The following is a 22502-nucleotide window of genomic DNA, read 5'->3' as shown; positions in this document are numbered from 1 at the left end:
GAAGCTGGGGTGGCGGACGGCGGAGTCTCTTGAATATGATCTAAGAGGAGACCCTGAAAATAAGCACACAGCCATCATTCCCGCGCTTGGGGACAGCCAGACGGTCTCCCTGCCCCTTGGGTTACTCCATCTGTCCTGGGGTTCCCAATTCAGCCTTTCCTGGCTCCCACCTATTACAAGAGAAACAGACTGAGCTGAGTTCACATAACCTGCTCAGCCGATTCCATGTGTCCTTAGACAGATGAAGAAACTTTTCTGAGCCTCAGTTTCTCTATTCGTAAACTGGTCGGGTTTTCCAGCTCCTGTGCTCTGGCCTGGCCGGTGGGGTGAGCCTGGGCAGAGGGAAGTGCTAGGCCCTAGACTCAGCTGGAGAAGGGGGCCAAAGGGAGGAGGTGAGGAACACTGTCCACGTGGGCCCTGAGGCTGGGAAACTCATCTGCACAGCTGGGAAGCAGAGGGAGGTTGGGGATGGGGCGCCAAGCTCACAGGCCAAGAGGGCTCTGAAGGGTGGAGCTGGGAACCCTGCTAAAGCAGTCTCCCTCCCACCATAAAATCCAGCAATTTTGAAGCCACCCCACCCCCCTTCCCTGAGCCCAGGCAGGGAATAAAGGTCTCCCACAGCCCCACTTCAGGCATCTTATGGCCTCAGTAAAGAGAGGGCAGCTTCTCTTCCCCAAGGAGTATGGGCCCGCAATCTGGGGCCTGAACGGTTTGTGGCGGGGGAAGGGAGGCTGCCCCTCAAAGCTGAGATCTGACCTCAGCTGGCCTGAGCTGGGTCACAGGAGCCGAGGAAAGACCCAGCCAGCCGGCTGGAAGAAAAGAACAAGGAAGTGACAGCTTTATTCCCACCAGGTTTAAGAAAAATAGTTTCTGCTTACTGGGTGCCTGTTATAAGGCAAGTCCCCTGGGAGGCTGGCGGGTGGAGAGATAAAGAGCACAAACTCTGCTGTGGTCAAGGCCTAATTGTTTATTGTTGCTTGTTGTTGCTTATTACTTGTTGTTGGGGGACCTTAGGCAGGTCATTTTAGCTTCTCAGGGGCTAATTTGCTTTAGCCATTACGTGTAGTTCTAACAGCACCACTTCATAGCATGTTTGTGAGGCTCAAATAATTTCATGCCTATAACTAGAACATAGGAATGAGCGCTAACTACTTCTCTTGTGTTATCTCTAATCCTTATCCCAACCACTCAGGGTGGGGTGTCTTCTCCCCATTTTACAGATGAAGAATCTGAGAGAAGCTTGCTAATTTGATCCAAGTCACGCTGGAGCCTGGATTCAATGCCAGTCCTTGAGACCCCAGGGCCTGGTCAGTCCTGTCCATACATAGCCTGACCCCACCCGTGGCACAACTATACCCAACCTCTGAGATGGGGTGCTCATGCTGCCAGCAGCTTTGGGGTCATTCTTTCCTGGAGTCGAAGATGGAGAACTCGTCGGGACTCACGTCCCTGTAAACTCCATCACCCTCAGGAGCCCAAGGTTCCCAGCTGTCTCTCCTCACCCTGATTCTCAGCTGCTTACTGCTCTGCAGATCCCTAAGCTGCCCGTCCCCCTGCCCTCCTACAGCACCCACTAAAAAGTCTCACCACCCACTTTCTCCAAGCCTTCATCACACCACCTGAATACTGCTGGAGAAAATCTCACCGCCTGGTGAGATTTCATCTCAAATTCATGACCACTGACCTCCAGGGACACTCAACACTGGCCTGGAGTCCTACTACTATTCTCTGGTAAATTCATTCTCCCACTCTCAGAGAGGACTACTTCATCCCCTCTCCTTCCTCCTTAAACTTTTCAGTGCCTCTGCCCCTTCCCTGCTCTATGATCTTAGCAAATGATTTAATCTTTCAAAGCCTCAGGTTCCTTCCCTGTGCCACGAGGATAATCACAGGGCCTCTGCCAGAGTTGAAGGGTTGTCTTAGCCTGGGTTCCCCAGAAAGCAGAGCCTGAGACAAAGGCTTACCTGCAAGATTATTTTGGAATCTGATCCCAGGGAGCAGGAATGAGAGATAGGGGGAGTGAAACAGGGAAGGATGGAGAGCCAACAAAAGGATTCCTTATGGAGTTGGCCATTGCCGCAGGCATCTGATTGTCTGGTCCCCCAGTAATCTGAAAGGACCATGCGAAAGTAGCTCAGGACTGTCCATCTGGGGCAGGAAGTAGAAGTACTTATCCATTGGCATCGGTCCCCTGCGATCTGGGTGGCCCCGTGGGGCAAGAGCTGCTCCAGTTATGCAAGAGTGAGTGCCCCAGTGGGTTCCCGAGGTGTCCAATGCTGTGGTATCAGAAACTCCAAAGCAAGAAGGGAGAGTTGCAGCCAGAGCCCGAAGCCAGACGCTGTTGGGATGCCCCTGGGCGGAGCTGCCTGAAGCCCGCGTAGAACTGGAATAAGAGGCTCAGCCAAGAGGATTTGCACAAGAGGCGTCCAACACAACGTGTTAAATGGGATAATGTACATAAGAACTTTTTATGGTGCCTGGCACATGTTAAGCACCCAAAATATATTATTATTTTTATTATCATAATCATCATCTCTTCCTGAGGCACAACTTGAAAAGCCAGTAATAACATTCCTTTATCTGCAACAGAAGGTAGAGAAGCTTCTGGAAAACTCACTCTGTGACATAAAATCCCAGGGCCCTAAAAAAAAAAGGATGTCATTTTGCAGAGGCATTTGAGTTCCACAGTTGAATGTCCACCATGAGCCTCTTCCGTGCCAGACACCATGCCAGGTACAGGGATATAGCCATGAGTGAGACATGGCCCTGTCCAGACACCCCGTGAAGGCCAAGGGCAGGGGCAAAGGGATTCGTGGCAGAGGGAAAGGTGTGAGCACAGACCTGCAGGTGCACACGGGGGCAGGTAATATCTGGCCTGGAATAAAGGGCTCACGTTTCTCTGCTGGGCCAGTGTACCAGATGCAGTCTCCTGAGTGCCAGGCAGCCCTTTCTTTAGAAGAGGAACATTTTGGCTAGAGAAAGTAAAGAATGCCTCTGGGGTTTTCCGTTGACACATGGCCCCATGCATGGAAACTGAAGTTTCCCACAGGGGACTTGTGTGGGCCTGGGAGCATGTGATGCTATGTGGGGTGCAGAAAGGGCCCAGGATTCGAAGGCAGCCAGCTTTTGATTCAATTTCTGTTCTACCACTAACTGATTCTGCTGGCTTCCTCCATTTTCTCCCATCCCACATTTATCCTCTGTCCCTCTCTGACCCCACAGCCTGCATCACTCTGGGTTTGCTTGTCCCCTGGCTTCCTGTTGGTTCAGCCAAGGAGAGGGAGCAGTAGGGGACTGGAGGGCAGGAGAGCAGCACGGTTGAGTTATCCCCCCTCCCCCCACCTCCCCCTGCATCACCAGGATCCTGAGGTAACGGTGTCCTTCCCCTTGTCCCCTCTGCCCCAGGGGTGGCCATGGCTTCCTGCTCTTCCCCTCTTGAAAGTTTCCAGGTGCCTCAACATCCCTTGTCGATTCTCCTAACCATGCCTGCAGATCTGTAAATAGTTTCTTTTTTAAACTCATTGTAGCTAAAGGCTTTTGAGGGGACTTCTGTTTTCTGCTGAGTCCTTTGCTCACATGCTAACCCTAACTGCTTACTGTATGAAGTCACCTAACCCTCCTAAGCCCTCATTTCCCAAATGAAGTTGTCACCTGCCTTTTGTTGGGAGGGTTCAACAAGACAAGGCCTGCGTAGCGTGTGCCTCGTATATAGATGATGCCTGGCCCCAGCTTAACTCAGGTTGTCACTTCCTGTTCCTTACCTCCTCAGGTTGTCACTTCCTGTTCCTTACCTCCTCAGGTTGTCACTAGAAGCAGGTTGCTTTTCTCTCTGGATTGGGTGGCTGGGAATGGAAGGTCACTGTGGGGAGGGAAGGAGAGAAGGGGTTGGTAAATAATTAAACTTTCGTAATCCATTTGATGTTTTTTCCAATTACAACAGTAGTGACAAATGAAGTGGAATACTACAAAGGTATGAAGGCAAAGCTCATCAGTATGCCTGTGTCAGCCCCTTTCCAGGCCCACGCGGCTCCTACCCTGATGTAACCAATGATAACCCCCGGATGGTCTTCCACACCCTTCCCCTGGCCCACACAACCACACACAACACGTGCACACCACAGGATTGAGGTTGGAGATGGCATTTTGGAACGGGCTGTGCAGGAGCCCTTCCCCACCCCCAACCCCCACCCCCCAACCCACATCCCTACAACTCATGCTTACTTGCCTCCCAGGGCTGTTTATCGTGGAGCTGAGATTCTAATTCCTCAACACATATCCCAGAGCCCAGCTACCCCTCCCCCATATTCAGGCTAAGTGGCCCAGCAGCACCCTTCTAGGAAGCCCCTTCCTGGACTTTAAAGTGCCACACAGGTAGATCCACTCCCACGAGATTCCAGCACCCCACCAGGAGACAACACACCAACTGACACACAAAACGGCAGTCCACACACCTGAGCTGTTACTGCTCACAGGTTAATACACACAGTGGGAACCTAATGCTTCCCTGTCGGATAGAACCTCCTGGGATTTTAAGCATGTGTGTACATTTTTCAGTTTAGCTTTGTTGTTGGAATAGAGAAACCAATGAAATCAGAGCAGAGACTACGATTGAACTACCTTATGAGAGCCCCCAGCCTGGGGGGTGGGCACAGAGGCTTGGGGTGAGCTCACACAGGTTCTGTAGCCCAGGAGGGGTGCTTGCCAGCAGAGGCGGCCTATCAGCCTTGTGTCTCTTCTGGCCTGGGGCTTCTCCAATTTCTTTTTGCTTTCTTCTCTCAAAAACTGACCCTTGGAAATGGGGAGGCATTGGGGAGGGATGCAATCAGCATAAACTAGAGACTGTAACTAATAGAATCATTGTATTATGCTTCCTTTAATGTAACAAAGGTGATATACTAAGGTAAATGCAGATAAGAGGGGGGATAGGAGAGGCATGTTAGACACTTGACATTGGTGGTATTGTCTGATTCTTTATGGTGGGCAATGTCCATGATCAACTGTACAAATACTAGAAATCACTTCATGAACCAGAACAAATGTATGACAATACAATTAGAAATTAATAATAGAGGGGCATATAGGAAAGAACTATATACCTATTACAAACTATATACTACAGTTAGTAGTATTTCAACATTTTTTCATAAACAATAACAAACGTACTATATCAATACTAGGAGTCAACAATTGAGGGGGGTTAGTTAGGGATGGGGAGGATTAGAGTTTCCTTTTCTTTTTTTCTTTTTTCATCTTTCACTTTATTTCTTGTCTGGAGTAATGAAAAGTTTCTAAAAATTGAACAAAAATTAAGTGTGATGGATGCACAGCTGTATGAGGGTACCCAGGGGCAAGTGATTGTAAACTTTGGATCTTTGGATAATTGTGTGGTATCTGAACAATCTCAATAAAAATGAAAAAATGAAAAAAAAAACAAAAAAAAAAAAAAAAAAAAAAAAAAAACAAAGCAAAGCAAAACAAAGCAAAAAAAAAAAAACTGACCCTTGGGAAGAAAATATTTGGAAACCATATATCTGATAAGGATTTACTATATAAATATATGAAGAACTCCTACAATTCAACAACCAAAACACCAATAACCCAATTAAAAAATGGGTCAAGACGCAAATAGACATTTCTACCAAGACGCAAATAGACATTTCTACCAAGACATTTCTACCAAGAATAAGTACATGAAAAGATGCTCAACATCATTAGCTATTAGGGAAATGTAAGTAAAAGCCATAGTGAAACACCACCTCATACCAATGGTTAGTATTAAAAAAAAAAAAAAAAAACATGTTTGCAACAATGTGGAGAAATAGGAATCTTTATGCATTGTTGGTGGGAGTGTAAAATGGTGCAGGTGCTGTGGAAAATAGTTTGGTGATTCCTCAAAAAAAGTTAAGTATAGAATTACTGTATGACCTGGCATTTTCACTTCCAAAAGAATTGGAAACAGGGACTCAAGTAGATATCTGTTCACCAATGTTCAGAGCAAAATTATTCACAAGAGCTAGAGGCGAAAGGTGGAAGCAACCCAAGTGTCCACCAGAAATTGATGGATAAGCAAAATATGGTGTATATATCCATACACTAGAATATTATTCAGCTATAAAAAGGAATAAAGTTCTGATACTACAACATGGATGAACCTTGAAAACATTATGCTGAGTGAAATAAGCCAGACACAAAAGGACAAATATATGATCTCACTTATATGGAAAAAAACTAGCATATGCAAATTTTAGAGGTACCCACTCTTCTTCCTCTCCCTACTGCCCTGCAAGCTAGCTCCGAACTTTCCACAATGATGGAAACATTCTATATCTGCACTGTCGAATACAGTAGCCACATGAGGCTACTGAGCACATGTAATGTGGCTAGTGCAACTGAGGATCTGAATTTTTAATTTTATTTAATTTTCATTAATTTAATAAGTAGCCATAATTAGTTAGTGGCTACCATATTGGACAGCACACATTTAGACCATAAGGCAACTATGTGTAAATTAGTAAAAAGTGCAGCTTCCCTGGACAGTTTCCTTCCTCTGGCTGGATTTACAAAGGCTGTGACGTGGATGAGGCCCCCTAGGGTTGTGCAGTGCATAGCCAGATGCAGCAGCTCTGGCTCCAGGCCCTCAGCCCACCCCCCCACCTTAGGAGTGATACATATGGAGACACGTACATTCTCAGTGGGTTACCCAGATTCTCGTAATTCATGCTCATGACAGCTTTATTATGATCCCCATTTTACAAGCAAGGAAACTGGGGCTTGGAATGTTTAAGGAGCTCAACCAAGATCACTCATCTGGAGAGTAGAGGAACGGGTACCCCACCCAGCTCTGGCCGGTTCCAAACTCCTCAACCACTGTGGAGATTACTGCTCGCTCCTCTCGCACGACCCACCCCACCAGTGACACTTTTGCCCATAAGCTTCTGCTCCTCCATGGCCCTTCTTGGTGCTCCCACAGCACTTGGTCTTGGCTCTATTACAGGGTTCAGGCTGTGAGAGTCCCAGGCTGGGAGCTTTCCCAAGGGCAGGTCACCTTGCCATCTCTGCCCCTCCCCTGCTTTTATCTCAGGGTGCAGCCACAGGGGTCGTCTAGAAGGTACCTGTAACTGGGCACACTCAGAAGTCACTCTCCCACCGTCTCAAGCCCATGGGCAAAGCCTAAGGATTGGGGGAGGGAGGAGGTACTGAGATGCAGAGGTTCCTTTAGGCCATGTCCCTATGCTCCTGATTTGAGGACCCCAGAGTTGAGGACCCAAACAAAGGCAAGGCCTGTCAGGGTCAAGCAGCCTGCCTCAGAACTGTGCAAGCCCCGTTTGCAGCTCCAAGTGGCTGGATGGGAGCTGGCCAAGGAGGAGGCATTGCTTACACGTGCCCTCTGCCTTGGGTTAGCTCAGGCTCTCTGCCACTTCTCTTGATACATGTCCCCAGAAGCTGGGCTCGGAGCTGCCAGCGCTTGTCTCCCCATGCAAGCTGGTCAGAGGAGACCCTCTCTCAGGAATTTGGGCTGAGTCTAGCCAAGAGGCCTCTGGTTAAGGGGCTGATCTCATCTAGCACCATAAGCCCCACCCTAAGTTTAGAGGCTAATAGGACCTTAGAGCGGGGCTGAGATGGGTTTGCCTGTTGGCTGCCATGAAGTGTGTGTGTGTGTGTGTTGGGGGGGGGGTGTCAAAAAAGCAAGGGGAAAGGCTAGTGGATCAAAACTACCTGGGCCATCTCGAGGCACCCCATGTCCTGCCACACAGTGGTGACCTCAGGCCTCCCTCTCCCTTTTTTAACAGCTTTATTAAGATATAATTCATGTACCATATAACTTGCCTATTTAAAGTATACATTTTGAGAGCTTTTAGTATTCTTATAGAGCTGTACAACCATCACTGCAATTGATTCTAGAACATTTTCATCACTAACAAAAGAAACCCTCTATGCTTTAGCAGTCAACCCTGATTTCCTATCACACCCCACCCCAACCCTAAGCAACCATTAATCTACTTTCTGTCTCTACGGATTGACGTATTCTGGACATTTCATATAAATAGAATCATACAATATGTGGTCTTTTGTAACTGGCTTCTGTCACTTAGCATGGCATTCTCAAGGTTCATCTGTGTTGCAGCACACATCAGTACTTCATTTCTTTTTATTGCCAAATAATATTCCATTGCACATATACACCATATGCAAGTTTTGTGTAGATCTATGTTTTCATTTCTCCTGGGTATATACCTAGGAGTGGAATAAGTGTGTCATATGGTAACTTTATGTTTAACCTTTTGAGAAATAGCCAAACTGTTTTCCACTCTGGCTGCACCATTTACTTTCCCACCATCAGAGCATGAGTGTTCCAATTTTTCCACATCCTCACCAGCGCTTGTCATTATCTATCATTTTGATACAGCTATCCTAGTGGGTGTGAAATGGTCTGTCATTGTGGTTTTGATTTGCATTTCCCTAATGACTAATGATTTTGAACATCTTTTCAAGTGCCTATTAGCCATTTATATGTCTTTGGAGAAATGTCTATTCAAATCCTTTCCCATTTTTAAATTGGTTACCTTTTTATTATTCAGTTTTCAGGTACATGATTTGCAAAAATTTTCTTTCATTCTTTGGATTTTCTTTTCAAGTTTTTGGTGATGTCCACAGTGTGAAAGTTTTTAATTTTCATGCAGTCCAATTTATCTATTTGTCCTTTTCTCACATGCACTTTTGTTGGCATATCTAAGAAACCATTGCCTAATCCAAAGTCATGAAGATAACTCTTAACTTTCTTCAAAGAGTTTTATAGTATTAGCTCTTATGTTTAAGTCTTTGATCCATTTTTGTATAGGGGATGAAGTAGGATAGTTGATAGCCAGTCATCCCAGAACCATTTCTTAAAAAGACTGTTCCTTCTCCATTGAATGGTCTTGGCACCCTTGTTGAAAAGCAGTGACCCATAGATGTGTGGGTTTATTTCTGGACTCTCAATTCTGTTCCATTAATCTATATGTCTATCCTTATGCCAGTACCACACCGTTTTAATTACTATTGTAATACTTTGTTTAAGTTTTGAAATTAGGAAGTGTGAGTCTTCCAACTTTGTTCTTTTTAAAGGTTGTTTGGGCTATTCTGGGTACCTTGAATTTCCATATGAATTTTGCTATCAGCTTGTCAATTTCTGCAAAGAAGCCAGCTGGGGTTTTGATAGAGATTGCATTGCATCTGTAGATAAATTTGAGGATTGTCTTAGTTTGCCAGGGCTGCTATAACAAAATACCACAAACTGGTTGGCTTAAATGACAGGAATTTATTGGCTTACAGTTTGGAGGCTAGAAATCCAAGATCCAGGTGTTGGCAGGATCAGGCTTTCTCCAAAGTCTGTAGCACTCTGGTGGTGGCTTGCTGGCCATCCTTGGTGTTCTGTGGCTGGTAGATGCATCTCTGCCTCTTTCACATGGTCACCTATCTTCTTTCTCCTTCTCTGGCTTCAATGACTAACTGTGTCCACATTTCTTCTGTTTATACAGACTTCAGTCATATTGGATTAAGGCACACCCTGATTCAATTTGGCCTCATCTTAATAGTGTCTTTGAAGATCCTATTTACAAATAAGTCCACACCCACAGGACCAGGACTTGGTACTTGAGCATGTCCTTGTGGGAGACATTATTCAATCTACCACAGGAGTATTGCCATTTTAACAATATGGATTCTTCCAATCCATGAACTTGGGATGACTTTCCATTTATTTAGGTCTTCTTCATTTTCTTTGAAAAGTGTTTTATAGTTTTCAGAGTATAAGTTTTGCACTTCTTTTGTTAAATTTATTCCTAAGTGTTGTATTCATTTTTTTTTATGTTATCATAAATGGAATTTTTTAAATTTAATTTTTGGGTTATTTATTGCAAGTGTATAAAAATACAATTGATTTTTGCATATTGATCTTGTACTCTGAAATCTTGTTGGATTCCTTCATCAGTTTTAATAGTGTTTTAGTGGATTCCTTAGGATTTTCTGTAGTCAAAGTCATGTCAATGCAAATAGAGATAATTTTACTTCTTCTTTTCCAATCTGGTTGCCTTTTATTTCTTTTTCTTGCCTGATTACCTGGCTAGAACCTCCAGCACAATTTTTTTTTTTTTTTTTTTTTTTTTTTTTTTTTAAGCAAAAAAGGGAATTTATTGGTTCACATAACTGAAAAGTCCAGGGGATATACTAGCTTCAGGCACAGTTGGATCCAGGGATGCAAATGATGTTATCAGGAATGCAAGTCTCTTCATCTTTTGGCTCTTTCCTTTGCACTGGCTTATTCTCTGACTGGCTCACTGTATGTAGTGGGCCTTGTTGGTTCCAGCTTTTCATCCTATGAAGCTTAGCAACTGCAGCAAAGCTTCTCCACAGTTCAGTAAAATTTGTAGGGCTGACTATCACTGGACCAACTTGGATCACATGACCATTCCTGAACCAATTGCTATGGTCAAGGAGATAAACTGTTCTGACTGATTGGATCTTAATTATATGAACCTCTGTAATGTCCCAAGTTGGGTTGGCCCTTCTGAACCACATGGACTGGGCCTAGTGAAAGGTGGTTCCAAGAAACATTGAGTTATTACAAGAACATGGAATGAATACTAGGCTATAAAAAACAAGTGATGTCTGGGATGAGACCAGATAATAAAAAACTTTAATCTCTGCTCATGAAGTTGAATAGTAACAGCTGACATAATTTCTTCCTTGGTAATAAATAAAAGTATTCTGAAAACATCAAGAGGGATAAATAAATTTGTCCTGTCCTCAGGAAGCCTGTAATCCATTTGAATGGAATAATAAATCATGTCCAATAACATACTTTGGATGGTAACAGAGTTTAAATATAAGCAAACTTGGTGGTCAGGGGTCTGACAGCCCAACTGTCTTGCTGATGTGAAGCAGGACAACTAGCCCCCACTGGCAAACAGTCTTGTGAGGTTATTTGACTTAGATGCAGATTTTAAGTTCAATGGAAAACCTTTCTGGTGTTCCTTGTTTCTCTGACTACTGGCGACTCACCTCTGTATTATTGCAGGAGAGGAATCGACAATGTTATGAGTGTGTACTCCTTCCAGATGTGGTAGAAAAGGTTCCAGGTGCTTGAAATGACATATAGGCATACAAGCCTACTCTGCACTTTTAAAAAAATAGCTGCTGGTCAAGGAGTGTACAGCATGGCCTTCCTGCTGTGAACATTAAGTCCTGGTGGGGTGAGGTGTGGCTTGTTTTTGTTCAAAATCCTTGGTGGAAATAGGCACAAAATAGGCTGAGGCTGGTTGTATTCTTTTCAAGAGCAGCCAGTCTGATTTGCAGCAACACATCGAAGAAAGGTAAGCAAGGGCTAAGTCAGGTAAAGCAAGCAGGGTACCTCCAACAGGACCAGCCATACAAAAAAGGAAGATATGACCTCAAAGAACAGGAAGATTAATAATGAAGCTCTGGGAATTAGTTCTTACCCTAGGTATTCCAAGGTTAATCTGTAGTGCTTACACAGGATACAACTTTCTGATCTTAATGGGCCAGTCAGCTATAGCATCTTTCATTTTACTGCTCATCTGCCCAGTATCTTTCAGCTCAGGAGAAGGCCATATGCTCAATCTAGATTTGAGGTGAAGCTTAGGAGTCTTTGCTACATCTGGGAACAGTAGGGTCGGAGGAGCTAAGTTTGTCAAGGATGGCCCTACTTTCTTTGGTAATCACGTTTTCGTCTTCTGTAACTCAGCCCATCTCAGAATCCTTTTACAAGCAAGTCAAGGCCTCAGAATAGTTGAATGGTGCCACTGAAAGATGCAGAGGAGACTTGAAGCATGGAGATAGTAAGCAAGCTCCTAGATTTTAATTCCAGGCTTTTTGTTTTCCAGCCCCCAATTTTCATACACAATGTACGTGAAGACTCATGGGCAGAGGTCATTCTGATTTTAAACCTCTCATTTTGGCTGAGATCAGAGGAAATGACCGGCAGTGTAGATCAATGTCTTTTTCTGTAAAATACAGGAGAAAGAGGGGAAAAAAAAGCTGGTATTTTGAAGGTAGTAAAAAAATTGAGCTTTTTAGATCCTTTGTTCTTTACAAATAATAGCTGTATATACAAGCAGGCAAGTCATCCAGATTTTATTTTTATTTGTTGAAGGGTGAGAAGTCTAGAGCAACCAGACCTAGGCCTTGATTATGACCTCAGCCAGGTACAGGAGGACTTGGAAAGATGATTTGTAGAGTTTAGTCAGGTAATTACAATTGGTCTACAGGAAGAGAGATACAAAGAAGCCATTCCCAATGTTTAATCAGTGCATTCATTAGAGCAGCTGAAAGCTGGACTTTGCGAAGTAAAGCAACAAGGTTTTCTCATAACATGAATCGATGTTTTCTAGTTCAAGGTGATTTGGTGTGGGAGTTAATGAATCCTTCTTACAAGAACAGAAAAGTTGTCCTGGTGCCTGAGAGTATCTCATGACAAGGAATGATGTGAGCCACTCTGAATCAGGTGTCTGCCAGAGTAAAAAAATTCTACTGAGACAGATGAAATGCAATTACATCCACAAAGACAGGGAACTGTGGTCTTACAACATGAATAAGCAGCAGGAAGATCTTGAGTCAACTGATAAAATCCTTAGCTGCAGTCTTTGTAGATTTCTTTTCAAGTAAGTCTACATTTCCAGCAAAAAAGATGGATGATGTGTGATTTGAAATGCCCAGCAAGTAAGCTATCATGGAATGGTCAAAGAACATGCCTCCAAATAACCCTAACACCTAGAATTGATGGTACCAGATATCAAAAGACTCATCCTTAATAGAACTCCTCTCATTGGCTGGAAAATAAGCTTTTAATCACTTATGAAAAAGGATGTTCCAAGATTGTCTCTTGTGGATAAGCTGTTATTTGTAGTTAGAACTGAGCAGTCATAATTCGGCAGCAGGATAGGCAGGTATGCCAGTGATGGAGGAAGTGTTTTGGCTTTTTTTTTTTTTCAGGTTATTAGTTTGTCTATCCTGAAAATAGTAATTAAATGAATAGAAACCAAAGAGCAGTGAACTGCCACTGGTTGAGTCATATAATGACTTGTAGTTTGAGAGTAAGATGATTGATAAGCAGGTACTGAGCCCCTTTCAGGTAAAGTTGCCAGTCTCTGAATGCTACTTTCATAGCTAATGGTTATCCCCTGCACATGAAGCAGCAGACTGTGGCTAATGATGAGAGATCAAATGCACAAGATGGTATATTATGGTCCCAATGATGCATTAGCTTCAATATTCATTACATATTTAGGTATCTGAAGATCAAGACTTCAAAGTCACATATACTTCAAGTACCACTAGAGCGTCTGGTGTTTGTGAAAGAAGTTGGTTTGTCAGTGTAGAGTATGTATGAATCACTCTCTGGCTATATTCAATCCCAGGAATCACTGAAGTCCATCTGGGGGTGGAGAGCTGTCAAATTAGGTCCATTTGACACCACCTTCAGTCCATCTGAATATTCTGGGGGACAAAGACAGCCTATCTTCTTGTATTTTTAAAAATGTGCACGCAGTAAGTATTCATAAATATGTTCAGCATCAACTGAACAAGGGCTGTGTTGGGTAGAGGAGCAGAAAAGATCAGGATGACATCCAGGTCAAACATTACATTGTTCTCTAGGGCAGTGGTTTTCAAACTGTTCTGAGGAACTCTAGGTGTTGCAAGGAAGTCCCCTTGGCTGTCACCATGGTGAGAAGGAAAGGGCTTGTAGAGGGTTTTAGTCCCCCCCACTCCTGCTTCATCCAGAGCAGCATCACTTTTACTCAGGGCTTCCGCATAGTTTTCATTCAAAGTGCTTCATAGCCACAAAGCCTCTGGAAAACGATCTAAGAATAGGTTGTTCACAAAAAGCTTGATGTATCAAGAAGCCTTTTCTGGAATCTGATTGGAGCTTTGTGAGATGCTGTTAGGTAAAGGAATTCCTTGGTAGAATTTCTCACATTTGTGTGAAAAGTTCTGGTTCCTGAGTAATCCCAAAGAAGATGCTATGAAGAGTTCACTATGTCTTTGTTTTGCTCTCAACAGGTCAGAATATCTGCTTTCCCATTCAGGAGGCTACTACAGATCTGCAGTGACCTTTATGGATCCTAGATTCTTCATGAATCAATTATTTGAGATTGTGGGGTGTGGTCCCATGCTCTTCTCAAAGAGATGTTGTTGTTCTTCAGATAGCATTGATAACTAAAAATTCCCTGTCCCAAATTTCACTGTGTCTCTGAAGGCTCTGACTGAAGAAATGAGCTCTCATGGAACAAACTGTACCTTTGTTGTTATCACAAAGTAGCTTCAGCTATTTGGTTTGAGGCTCTGACTTCACTTTAAGGGGTTGTGTTGAATCTGGGTAGAACAGGAAAAGAGTGGAGGTGAAGGCCACATCATCATGGCTGAATGCCTCTTGGGTCACAGTGGTCCACAGGAATGGTGTCTTCTTCAGTAGTAAGGTAGTAGGACTCAAACATGGGCAAAAATCCAGGTACCAGATCCTAGTTCACTTTGGATGGAGTGCCGTCAGAATTTGTACCAAGGGTCTGGACAGAAGCTCAGGTCCTCTAATTCCCAGTATTGGTGCTGGTGGCAATACTGTTCAGTCGTTGCCTATTTTCTCACAGCAAGGTCAACAGTTCAAAAATTCACAATTAAAAAATGTCTAGTTCCAGAGTTCTGCCCATCCTGATAAGCTCTCCTGGGTTTCAGGTCCAGTTCTTGGAAATCTGGATTCCATGGCTGTGGCTACAATGAAAGATACCTGCTCCAGATAGCGCAGGTGAACGTGACAGCGAAACTCTTTGCACCTCCAATCCTGGGTATCATGTTTTGTCACAAAAATTCAAGCTTTGTATTCCAGTTGTTTTTTTCCCTCTTTTCTCCAGAGGAAAGCATCTTATCACCACAGTCTAAAGATTCTTTTGAGGTACATTCAGATTTAATTACAGAAGAGCTAAAAGATCAATACATTTTTCTCCAAAACAGTCATTTCTCTGGAAGTGAGATCACTTTGTCTGTGCCTTTTATATAAAAGGAATAGTCAAGTGATTTTTTTCAGACATTTGTATGAAATAGTAGGACCCGCTAACACCTAACCAGACAAAATACATTTAAATGTGTTTATTTCTGTTCTCTTGCTTAGAGCTGTACCACTGGTAAGCACCACACCACAAAACAAAAATGCTTGAAATCCAACTCTTCAAACATTTCTATAGTGTTTGCTGAATAATGGCCTGGAATTTGATAAAAGCAGCTGACAAGTAACAAGCAAAAACTGGCATTTTGGCCATTTTAATATCAAGACTTGCAAGCAATTAGAATATAGGGCAGGCCAGGAAAAGTTAAGCTTTGAATCACTTCCAAATCTACTAATTTTGAGGTTCAGCAGGAATTGTACAAACAAAATGTTTCAGGGCATGTTAACCTTCAATTAATTAAAAAAAAAAAAAAAACAAAAAACACCAAACATGTTCAGGAACTCCATGCCCGGTTCAGTCTGTTCCAGTGAGCTGCTTGCTAAAAAGCCACGTGCACCATTAAATAGCTGGGCTTGCAGCACCATTTAAAAATAAGCGTGTTCACTACCAACCACACAGACTAGAGATACAGAATACTTTAAGTAGGAGCAAGATGTCAACCATGGTTGTGAAAAATGATAAAATGAAAGATATCAGGCACCAGTAGAAGCAGCAAAACAAAAAAAACAAAAAAACAAAGAGTTGCTGGGCCAAACCCGGACGACTCCTCGTCGAATAGCAAACGCATAGGCCGCCGCCCGAGTTCTGCGTACGAGAAGAAAGACGCGGCGCGAGCGCCAACGGCCACCGGGCGCGCGCCGCGGCGGCCGGGCCTGCGCCCCAAGAGCTGGATCAGCACAATTTTGAATAGAAGTGATCAGAGCAAGCATCCTGTCTTATTTCTTAACTTAGGGGGAAATCATTCAGTCTTTCACCATTAAATATAATGTGACCTTGGGTTTCACATAGATGCCCTGTAACAGGTTGAGGAAGTTCTTCTATTCCCAGATTGTTGAATATATTATTATTATTATTTTTTTTTTTTTTACCATGAAGGGCTGCTGGGTTTTTGTCAAAGACTTTTTCTTTATCTACAGAACAGATTGTGTGAATTTTGTTCTTTATTATATTGATATGGTGAACTAAATTAATTTATTTTCAGATGTTAAGTGAACTTTGCATTCCTGGGATAAATCCCACTTGGTCATGGTGTATAACTATTTCTGTATGTTGATGGATTTGTTTGCTATTATTGTGTTAAAGATCTCTGTATCCACATTCGTTGGAGAGATTGGTCTTTAGTTTAGTTTAGTTTTGTTTTTCTTGTAATGTCTTTGTCTGGTTTTGGCCTAATAGAATGAGTTAGAAAGTGTCTTTTCCTCTCCTGTTTTTTGGAAGAGTTTATGATGAATTGGTATTAATTCTTCTTTAAATATTTAGTAGAATTCACCAGTGAAACCACCTGGGCCTAATCTTTTCTTTGTGGGTATTTTTTATTATTATTACTAATTACATCTCTTTACTTGTTAAGGTCTATTCTGATTCTCTATTTCTTTTTGAGTCAGTTTTGGTAGTTTGTGTCTAAGAATGTGTTCATTTTATGTAAGTTATCTAGTTTATTGGCATACAATTGTTTATGTTATTCCTATATAGTCCTTCTTAATTCTCTAAGGTTGTTAGTAACATCCCCGTCCCCTCTTTCATGATTTTATCTTGAGTTTCCCATGCCTTCTCCCTCTTGCTTTTTTTTTTCCTTTCTCTTTTTCCTACTGGATAGTCTAGTTAAACATTTATCAATTTAGCTTGTCTTTCAAAGACCCAACAATCTTTTGGCTTCATTGATTTTCCCTATTGTTTTCTATTCTCTGTTTTGTTTATCTCCACTTTACTTTTATCTTTATCAATTCTTTCTGTCTGAATCCTTTGGGCTTAGATCATTCTTTTTTCCAGTATCTTAAGGTAGATTCATTTATTGATTTGAAATCTTTCTTCTTTTTTAATGTGGACACTTACTGCTATAAATTTCCCTATGAGCACCACTTTACTTACATCCCGTAAGTTTTACTGTATTTGTCTTCATTTTCATTCATCTCAAGGTATTTTCTAATTTCCCTTGTGATTTCTTCTTTGTCCTATTCATTATGTAGGAGTATGCTTTTAATTTCCACATATTTGAGAGTTTCTCAAATTTTTTCCTGTTACTGATTTCTAATTTAATTCCATTATGATCAGAGAACATAGTTTGTATTATTTCTATCCATTTAAATTTATTAAGTTTTTTATGGCCTAGCATATGGTCTATTCTAAAGAATGTTTCATATACACTTGAGAAGAATGTATCTTCTGTTCTTTTGGGATGAAATGTTCTATAGATGTCTGTTAGTTCTAGTGGGTTTATAGTGTTGTTTATGTCTTCTATTTTCTTGTTGCTCCTCTGCCTTGTTGTTCTATCCAATATTGAAAGTAAAGTATTGAAGTCTGCAACTAATATTGTTGAATTGTCTATTTCTCCCTTCAATTCTGTTAGTTTTTGCTTAACGTATTTTGGGGCTCTGTTATTAGGTGCATATATATTTATGATTGTTTTATCTTCCAAATGTGTTGTGATGGTTAGGTTCATGTGTCAACTTGGTCAGGTGATGGTGTCCAGGTGTCTGGTCAAGTAAGCACTGGCCTACTCGTTACTGCAAGGACATTTGTGGCTGGTTAGTAAAACAGAAGGCTGGTTTATTAAATCATCGGTCAATTGGCTGCAGCTGTGACTGATTACATCAATGAAGGGCATGTCTTCTGCAATGAGAGAATTCAATCTGCTGGATTTAATCCAATCAGTTGAAGACTTTTAAGTGAGAAAGGTAGAGGACCTTCACTTCTTCTTCAGCTAGCCAGCAAAGCGTTTCCTGAGGAGTTCATCAAGCAACTTCATCAGAGTTGCCAGTTCGCTGCCTGCCCTACAGAATTTGAACTCATGCATCCCCACAGTTGCATGAAACACTTTTATATAATCTTATATTTAGATATCTCTTGTTGATTCTGTTTCCCTAGAGAACACTAACTAATACATATATATTGACCATTTTATCATTATAAAATGGCCCTCTGTATCTCCAGTAACATTTTTCTATGTTTTAAAATTGATTTTATCTAATGTTAGTATGGCCCTTCCAGCTTTCTTATGGTTACTGTTTGCGTGATGTATCTTTTTCCATCCTTTCACTTCCAACTTATTTGCATTTTTTAATCTAAAAGTATGTTTCCTATAGATAGCATATAGTTGGATCTTGTTTTTTTTAATCCAGTCTTTCAATATCTGCCTTTTGATTGGAATATTGAATCCATTGACATATTTTATTATTGATGACATAGTTGGATTTTAGTTGGACCTTTTATTTTTTGATTCCTAAATGTCTCATGTATTTTTTTCCCTCTATTCCTCCTTTACTGCTTTTTCTTTTTGCAATAACTGAATATTTTCTAGTGTAACATTTTAATTCCCTTACTTACTTTTTACTATATTTTTTGAGTTATTTTGTTAGTGGTTGCCTTGTGTCTTACCATATTACTTATTATTGGCATCTTAACTTTTCAAAATCTACTTCAGATTATACTACTTTAATTCCAGTGAGATATGGAACCATTGTAGGTTCCCTTTTGGAAGGTCACTGGTGGATCTACAGTTTCTACTAAGGTGGCATTGAAGCCTAAGAGGGCTTGGGGAAACCGAGGTGAAAAACAGGAACCCAGGTCCAAATTTTCCTGAATGACCTAAGGAGTGTTCTTGGATGTAGAACAGCATGGGACTCTTCCATCAGACTGCTCGGGATAGTTAGAGAAGACAGTGGAGGTATGTTCTAGTTTGCTAGTGCTGCTGGAATACAAAACACCAGAGATGGATTGGCTTTTATAAAAGGGTATTTATTTGTTTACACAGTCACAGTCTTAAGGCCATAAAGTGTCCAAGGTAACACATCAGCAATCAGGTACCGTCACTGGAGGGTGGCCAATGGCGTCCGGAAAACCTCTGTTAGCTGGGAAAGCATGTGGCTGGCATCTCCTCCAAGTTCTGGTTTCAAAATGGCTTTCTCCCAGGACGTTCCTCTCTAGGCTGCAGTTCCTCAAAAATGTCACTCTTAGTTGCACTTGGGGTATTTGTCCTCTCTCAGCTTCTACGGAGCAAGAGTCTGCTTTCAACAGCCATCTTCAAACTGTCTCTCATTTGCAGCTCCTGTGCTTTCTTCAAAGTGTCCCTCTTGCCTGTAGCTCCTCTTCAAAATGTCACTCACAGCTGCACTGAGTTCCCTCTGTCCATCAGCTCCTTTATATGCCTCCACTGATCAACTTAGACCCAACCCGAATGGGCAGAGCAACACCTCCATGGAAAGTATCCAATCAGAGTCATCACCCACAGCTGGGTGGGGCACATTCCAAAGAAACACTCAAAGAATTACAATCTAATCAACACTGATAACATCTGCCCACACAAGATTACATCAAAGATAATGGCATTTGGGGGACACAATATATTCAAACTGGCACAGGGTACATGTGGGGTTAGATGCTACTCCCCTGCAAAGGTAAGCGGTAGACAATGAACCCACCATGAGCACCAGGGAGAGGGGATGTTGAGGCTCATACTGAGTATCTACCCTCATGTTAGCTGCAAGAGGAAAGGACCCTAGAGCTTTTCCACTGATATGCTCAGAGCAGATAAACTGGAGATTACAGCACAGGTGTGATGGGGGATTAGGGTGGGGGATAGTGTGGCAGGTCCCTTTCTGCCCTCACCTCCTATGTGGACCAGGCCAGGAGAGTGGGAAGGGCTAAGGGAGGGGTTTGGGTCTTTAGGGCAAGCTGATTAGAGTCTTAGTTTAGGTGGGACAGATTTTCATCTTGTGGGACTACCAGCATTTGATAAGAAGGTGCTACAACCTCAAAGGAAAGGTAAGTTCCCTGGTACAGGGAAGGATGCATCAGATTCATCAAGTTCAGCCTGGGACTGGCCTTTTGGCCCTGTCCCGGCTGCCCAAGACCATCCCTTCTACCCAGGACCAGTCTGCACAAGTCTTTCTATTGCCAGGAGCTTAAGGCTCCCATCCCCATTGCCCCCCCCTTCACCCCTCAGGGCTCCCAAGGGAATTCAGTCCCCCAGCAAGTGGGGAACTGTGTTGATTCAAAGCATATGCTCCTGCCCCAGCCTCATCTATGGGGCTCAGGAAGCCCCTAGCAACAAGGACAGCTGCCTCAGAACCCCCTGCCCAGACTGAGGGACACAGAGGAGCCCCTGGGAGCAGGGTGAGAATGGGTATTGACCGAGGTCTGGAATATAAATGAGGCTCTTGCCTCAGGCCTAGAAGTCTGGTCAGTTTTCTAGAAGGGCAGTGGAGGAAAGATCCCTTCCAGACTTCAGAGCCTTAGCACACTTGCACTGGCCTCTGCACATTCTCATTGGCCCAGCCTCCTCACCCCATCACTCCCCGCACCAGGCAGAGTGTGCGGGGGGTCCTGAGCCCACCTCTTTCCCACTTTCTGCTCAGGTAGCCACTCTTTCCTCCCATGGATGGAAGGCCTTCACCTCCCAGCCCCAATGCAGACTCCACCATAAACACCTGCAGGCTCAGACATCTCAATGCCTGCTCAATGCCAGGTGTTGTCCTGTTTGTCCAGGCCTCCCTGCTCACTCCTCCAGGGTCAGTGACCCTCCTGGGGGCCTCCACCCACCCTCAGGCAGGTCTGCTCTAACCCCTGAGTTCCCTCCCAATGGCTAGGAGGAGAAACTGAGTTGGAGGCAGGACCAAAAACTCGGTGAGCAGCCACTTCTCCAATGCCCTCAGGAAAACTCCCAGCCCCTGTGCTCCAGGCAGGAGCCTAAACTTGCATTCCAGGCCCACATCATCCTGTCCCCTGACGATCTCAGCAACCCCAATCCCGAGGTGGGAGTATGTGTGAGTGAGGAGAGGGGGGTGGTGAGGCAGCTCTCTTATTGCTGGAAGCTTCATGTCTGAGCTGGGCAGGGGCAGTCTCCTCCTGGCCTCCTGGGGCTGCTCTGCTCAGCAGCAATGATGCCTGGGGTTACCTGGATAGGACAGGAAGACACTATGGATGCTCTGCGCACAGGAAATGTCCTGGGCGGGTGGAGGGTGTGGCAGGATGATTGCCTGAAGAAGGATGATGATCTTGGACAAAGGAGCCGCAGGGAGGAGGGCTAGAGTGTTGAGATGGCCACAGGGTGGCCCCAGTGAGCTATACGGAGGCTGGAGCTTTGCTGAGCTTTGCTGGGCTGCACAGCCCTTGGGATCCCCTCAGATTTTATGAGTCAGGACAGATACCCCAAGGTCCAGGCAGCCATGCCTAAGACAGATCCATGTTGGGCTTAAATTATGACCCCAAAAAGATATGTTTAAGTCCTAACTCCCTGGTACCTGTGAATGTGACTTTATTTGGAAATAAGGTCTTTGCAGATGTAAGCAAGTTAAATGAGTCTATGACTAGTCTCTTATCAGAAGACACACAGACACATGGGGAGGGAGGAAGCCCATGAGACAAGGGATGGTGGGCAGTGGGGGTCGGGGTGTCAGGGTGTGAGGGGCCAGGATGGTGCTGGGGTCTCTCTCACCTGGGGTGGGGGAGGCACAGGAGGCAGGCTGTGTGGCTGGTGGTGGTGATCGTGCTTGCTACGGTGATCTGCCCCAGGTAGGAGTGCCCACTCCCTGGCCAGGGTGTCTGGGCACTCTTGACCCAAACTCAAGGCCTTGAAGGGCCTTGGGTGGCAAATGAGGTTCATCTCTTCTGCTGCTGGATTGGTGCTGGCTGGAGCACTGTTTGGAGAAGGGTAGAGAGGCCAGCCCCAGCTCAAAGGAAAGAGCTCACGATCTATTAATAATAATGTCTGCCATGAAGTGGGGTGGTGGTGGCAGCACATGTACTGTGGGTTTGGTCTCCTGATGGGCATGAGAGATGGAGTCCCAGGACCCACAAGCAGAAGCAGGGTCAGTCAGGTGCCTGGAGCTTTCCTGGTGGCTGATGAGCCCCTGAGTAAGAAGGGTGGGCTTCCCTGGGGCAGCTGAGTGCTGGGCTCCAGCTCCAGCTTCAAGGTGCATGGATCCCTCTGGGGTGTTTCCCTGGAAGAGAACCTCTGGCCCTTGCAGGAGGAGCTGTTCCAAAGCTGGTCTGGAGATTCCTGGCCAGAGCCCACAAGCCCAGTGGAGGTACAGCCAACCTGATCCCCTGTGGGCTTGCCTCGACCCCCCCAAGCCATGACTCTCCAGAGCTGCTGGTAGCCTTGTTTTCAGGCTCTCTGGTAACTGCCCCTGTTTCTCCCTGTCTTGCCCCTTGAAAACATCCCAGAGTGGATCCCTGAGCTGGTCCACATTCCCTTCTACCCCAACAAGGACAACAAGGCTGTGGGGACAGGACTCAGTGGAATGTGGCTGGCTCCACTTTCCCGAGAGCATCTTAAAATGTGAGGCC

The 22502-nt window shown here is 44.0% G+C and overlaps 1 long non-coding RNA gene across 1 annotated transcript; it reads right to left on the bottom strand.

Annotated features, from left to right (window-relative positions):
• Positions 1-12974: 12974 nt before the first annotated feature.
• Positions 12975-15454, bottom strand: LOC119534135. The gene is made up of 2 exons (XR_005216962.1): positions 14296-15454; positions 12975-13884 (listed from the first exon to the last, which is right to left on the bottom strand). It is a non-coding gene; the product is annotated as an uncharacterized LOC119534135 (long non-coding RNA).
• Positions 15455-22502: the final 7048 nt, after the last annotated feature.

The sequence above is a fragment of the Choloepus didactylus genome, chromosome 5 (genome assembly GCF_015220235.1).
Source record: "Choloepus didactylus isolate mChoDid1 chromosome 5, mChoDid1.pri, whole genome shotgun sequence".
Taxonomy (NCBI): Eukaryota; Metazoa; Chordata; class Mammalia; order Pilosa; family Megalonychidae; genus Choloepus; species Choloepus didactylus.
This window is presented reverse-complemented; position numbering and strand designations above follow the sequence as displayed.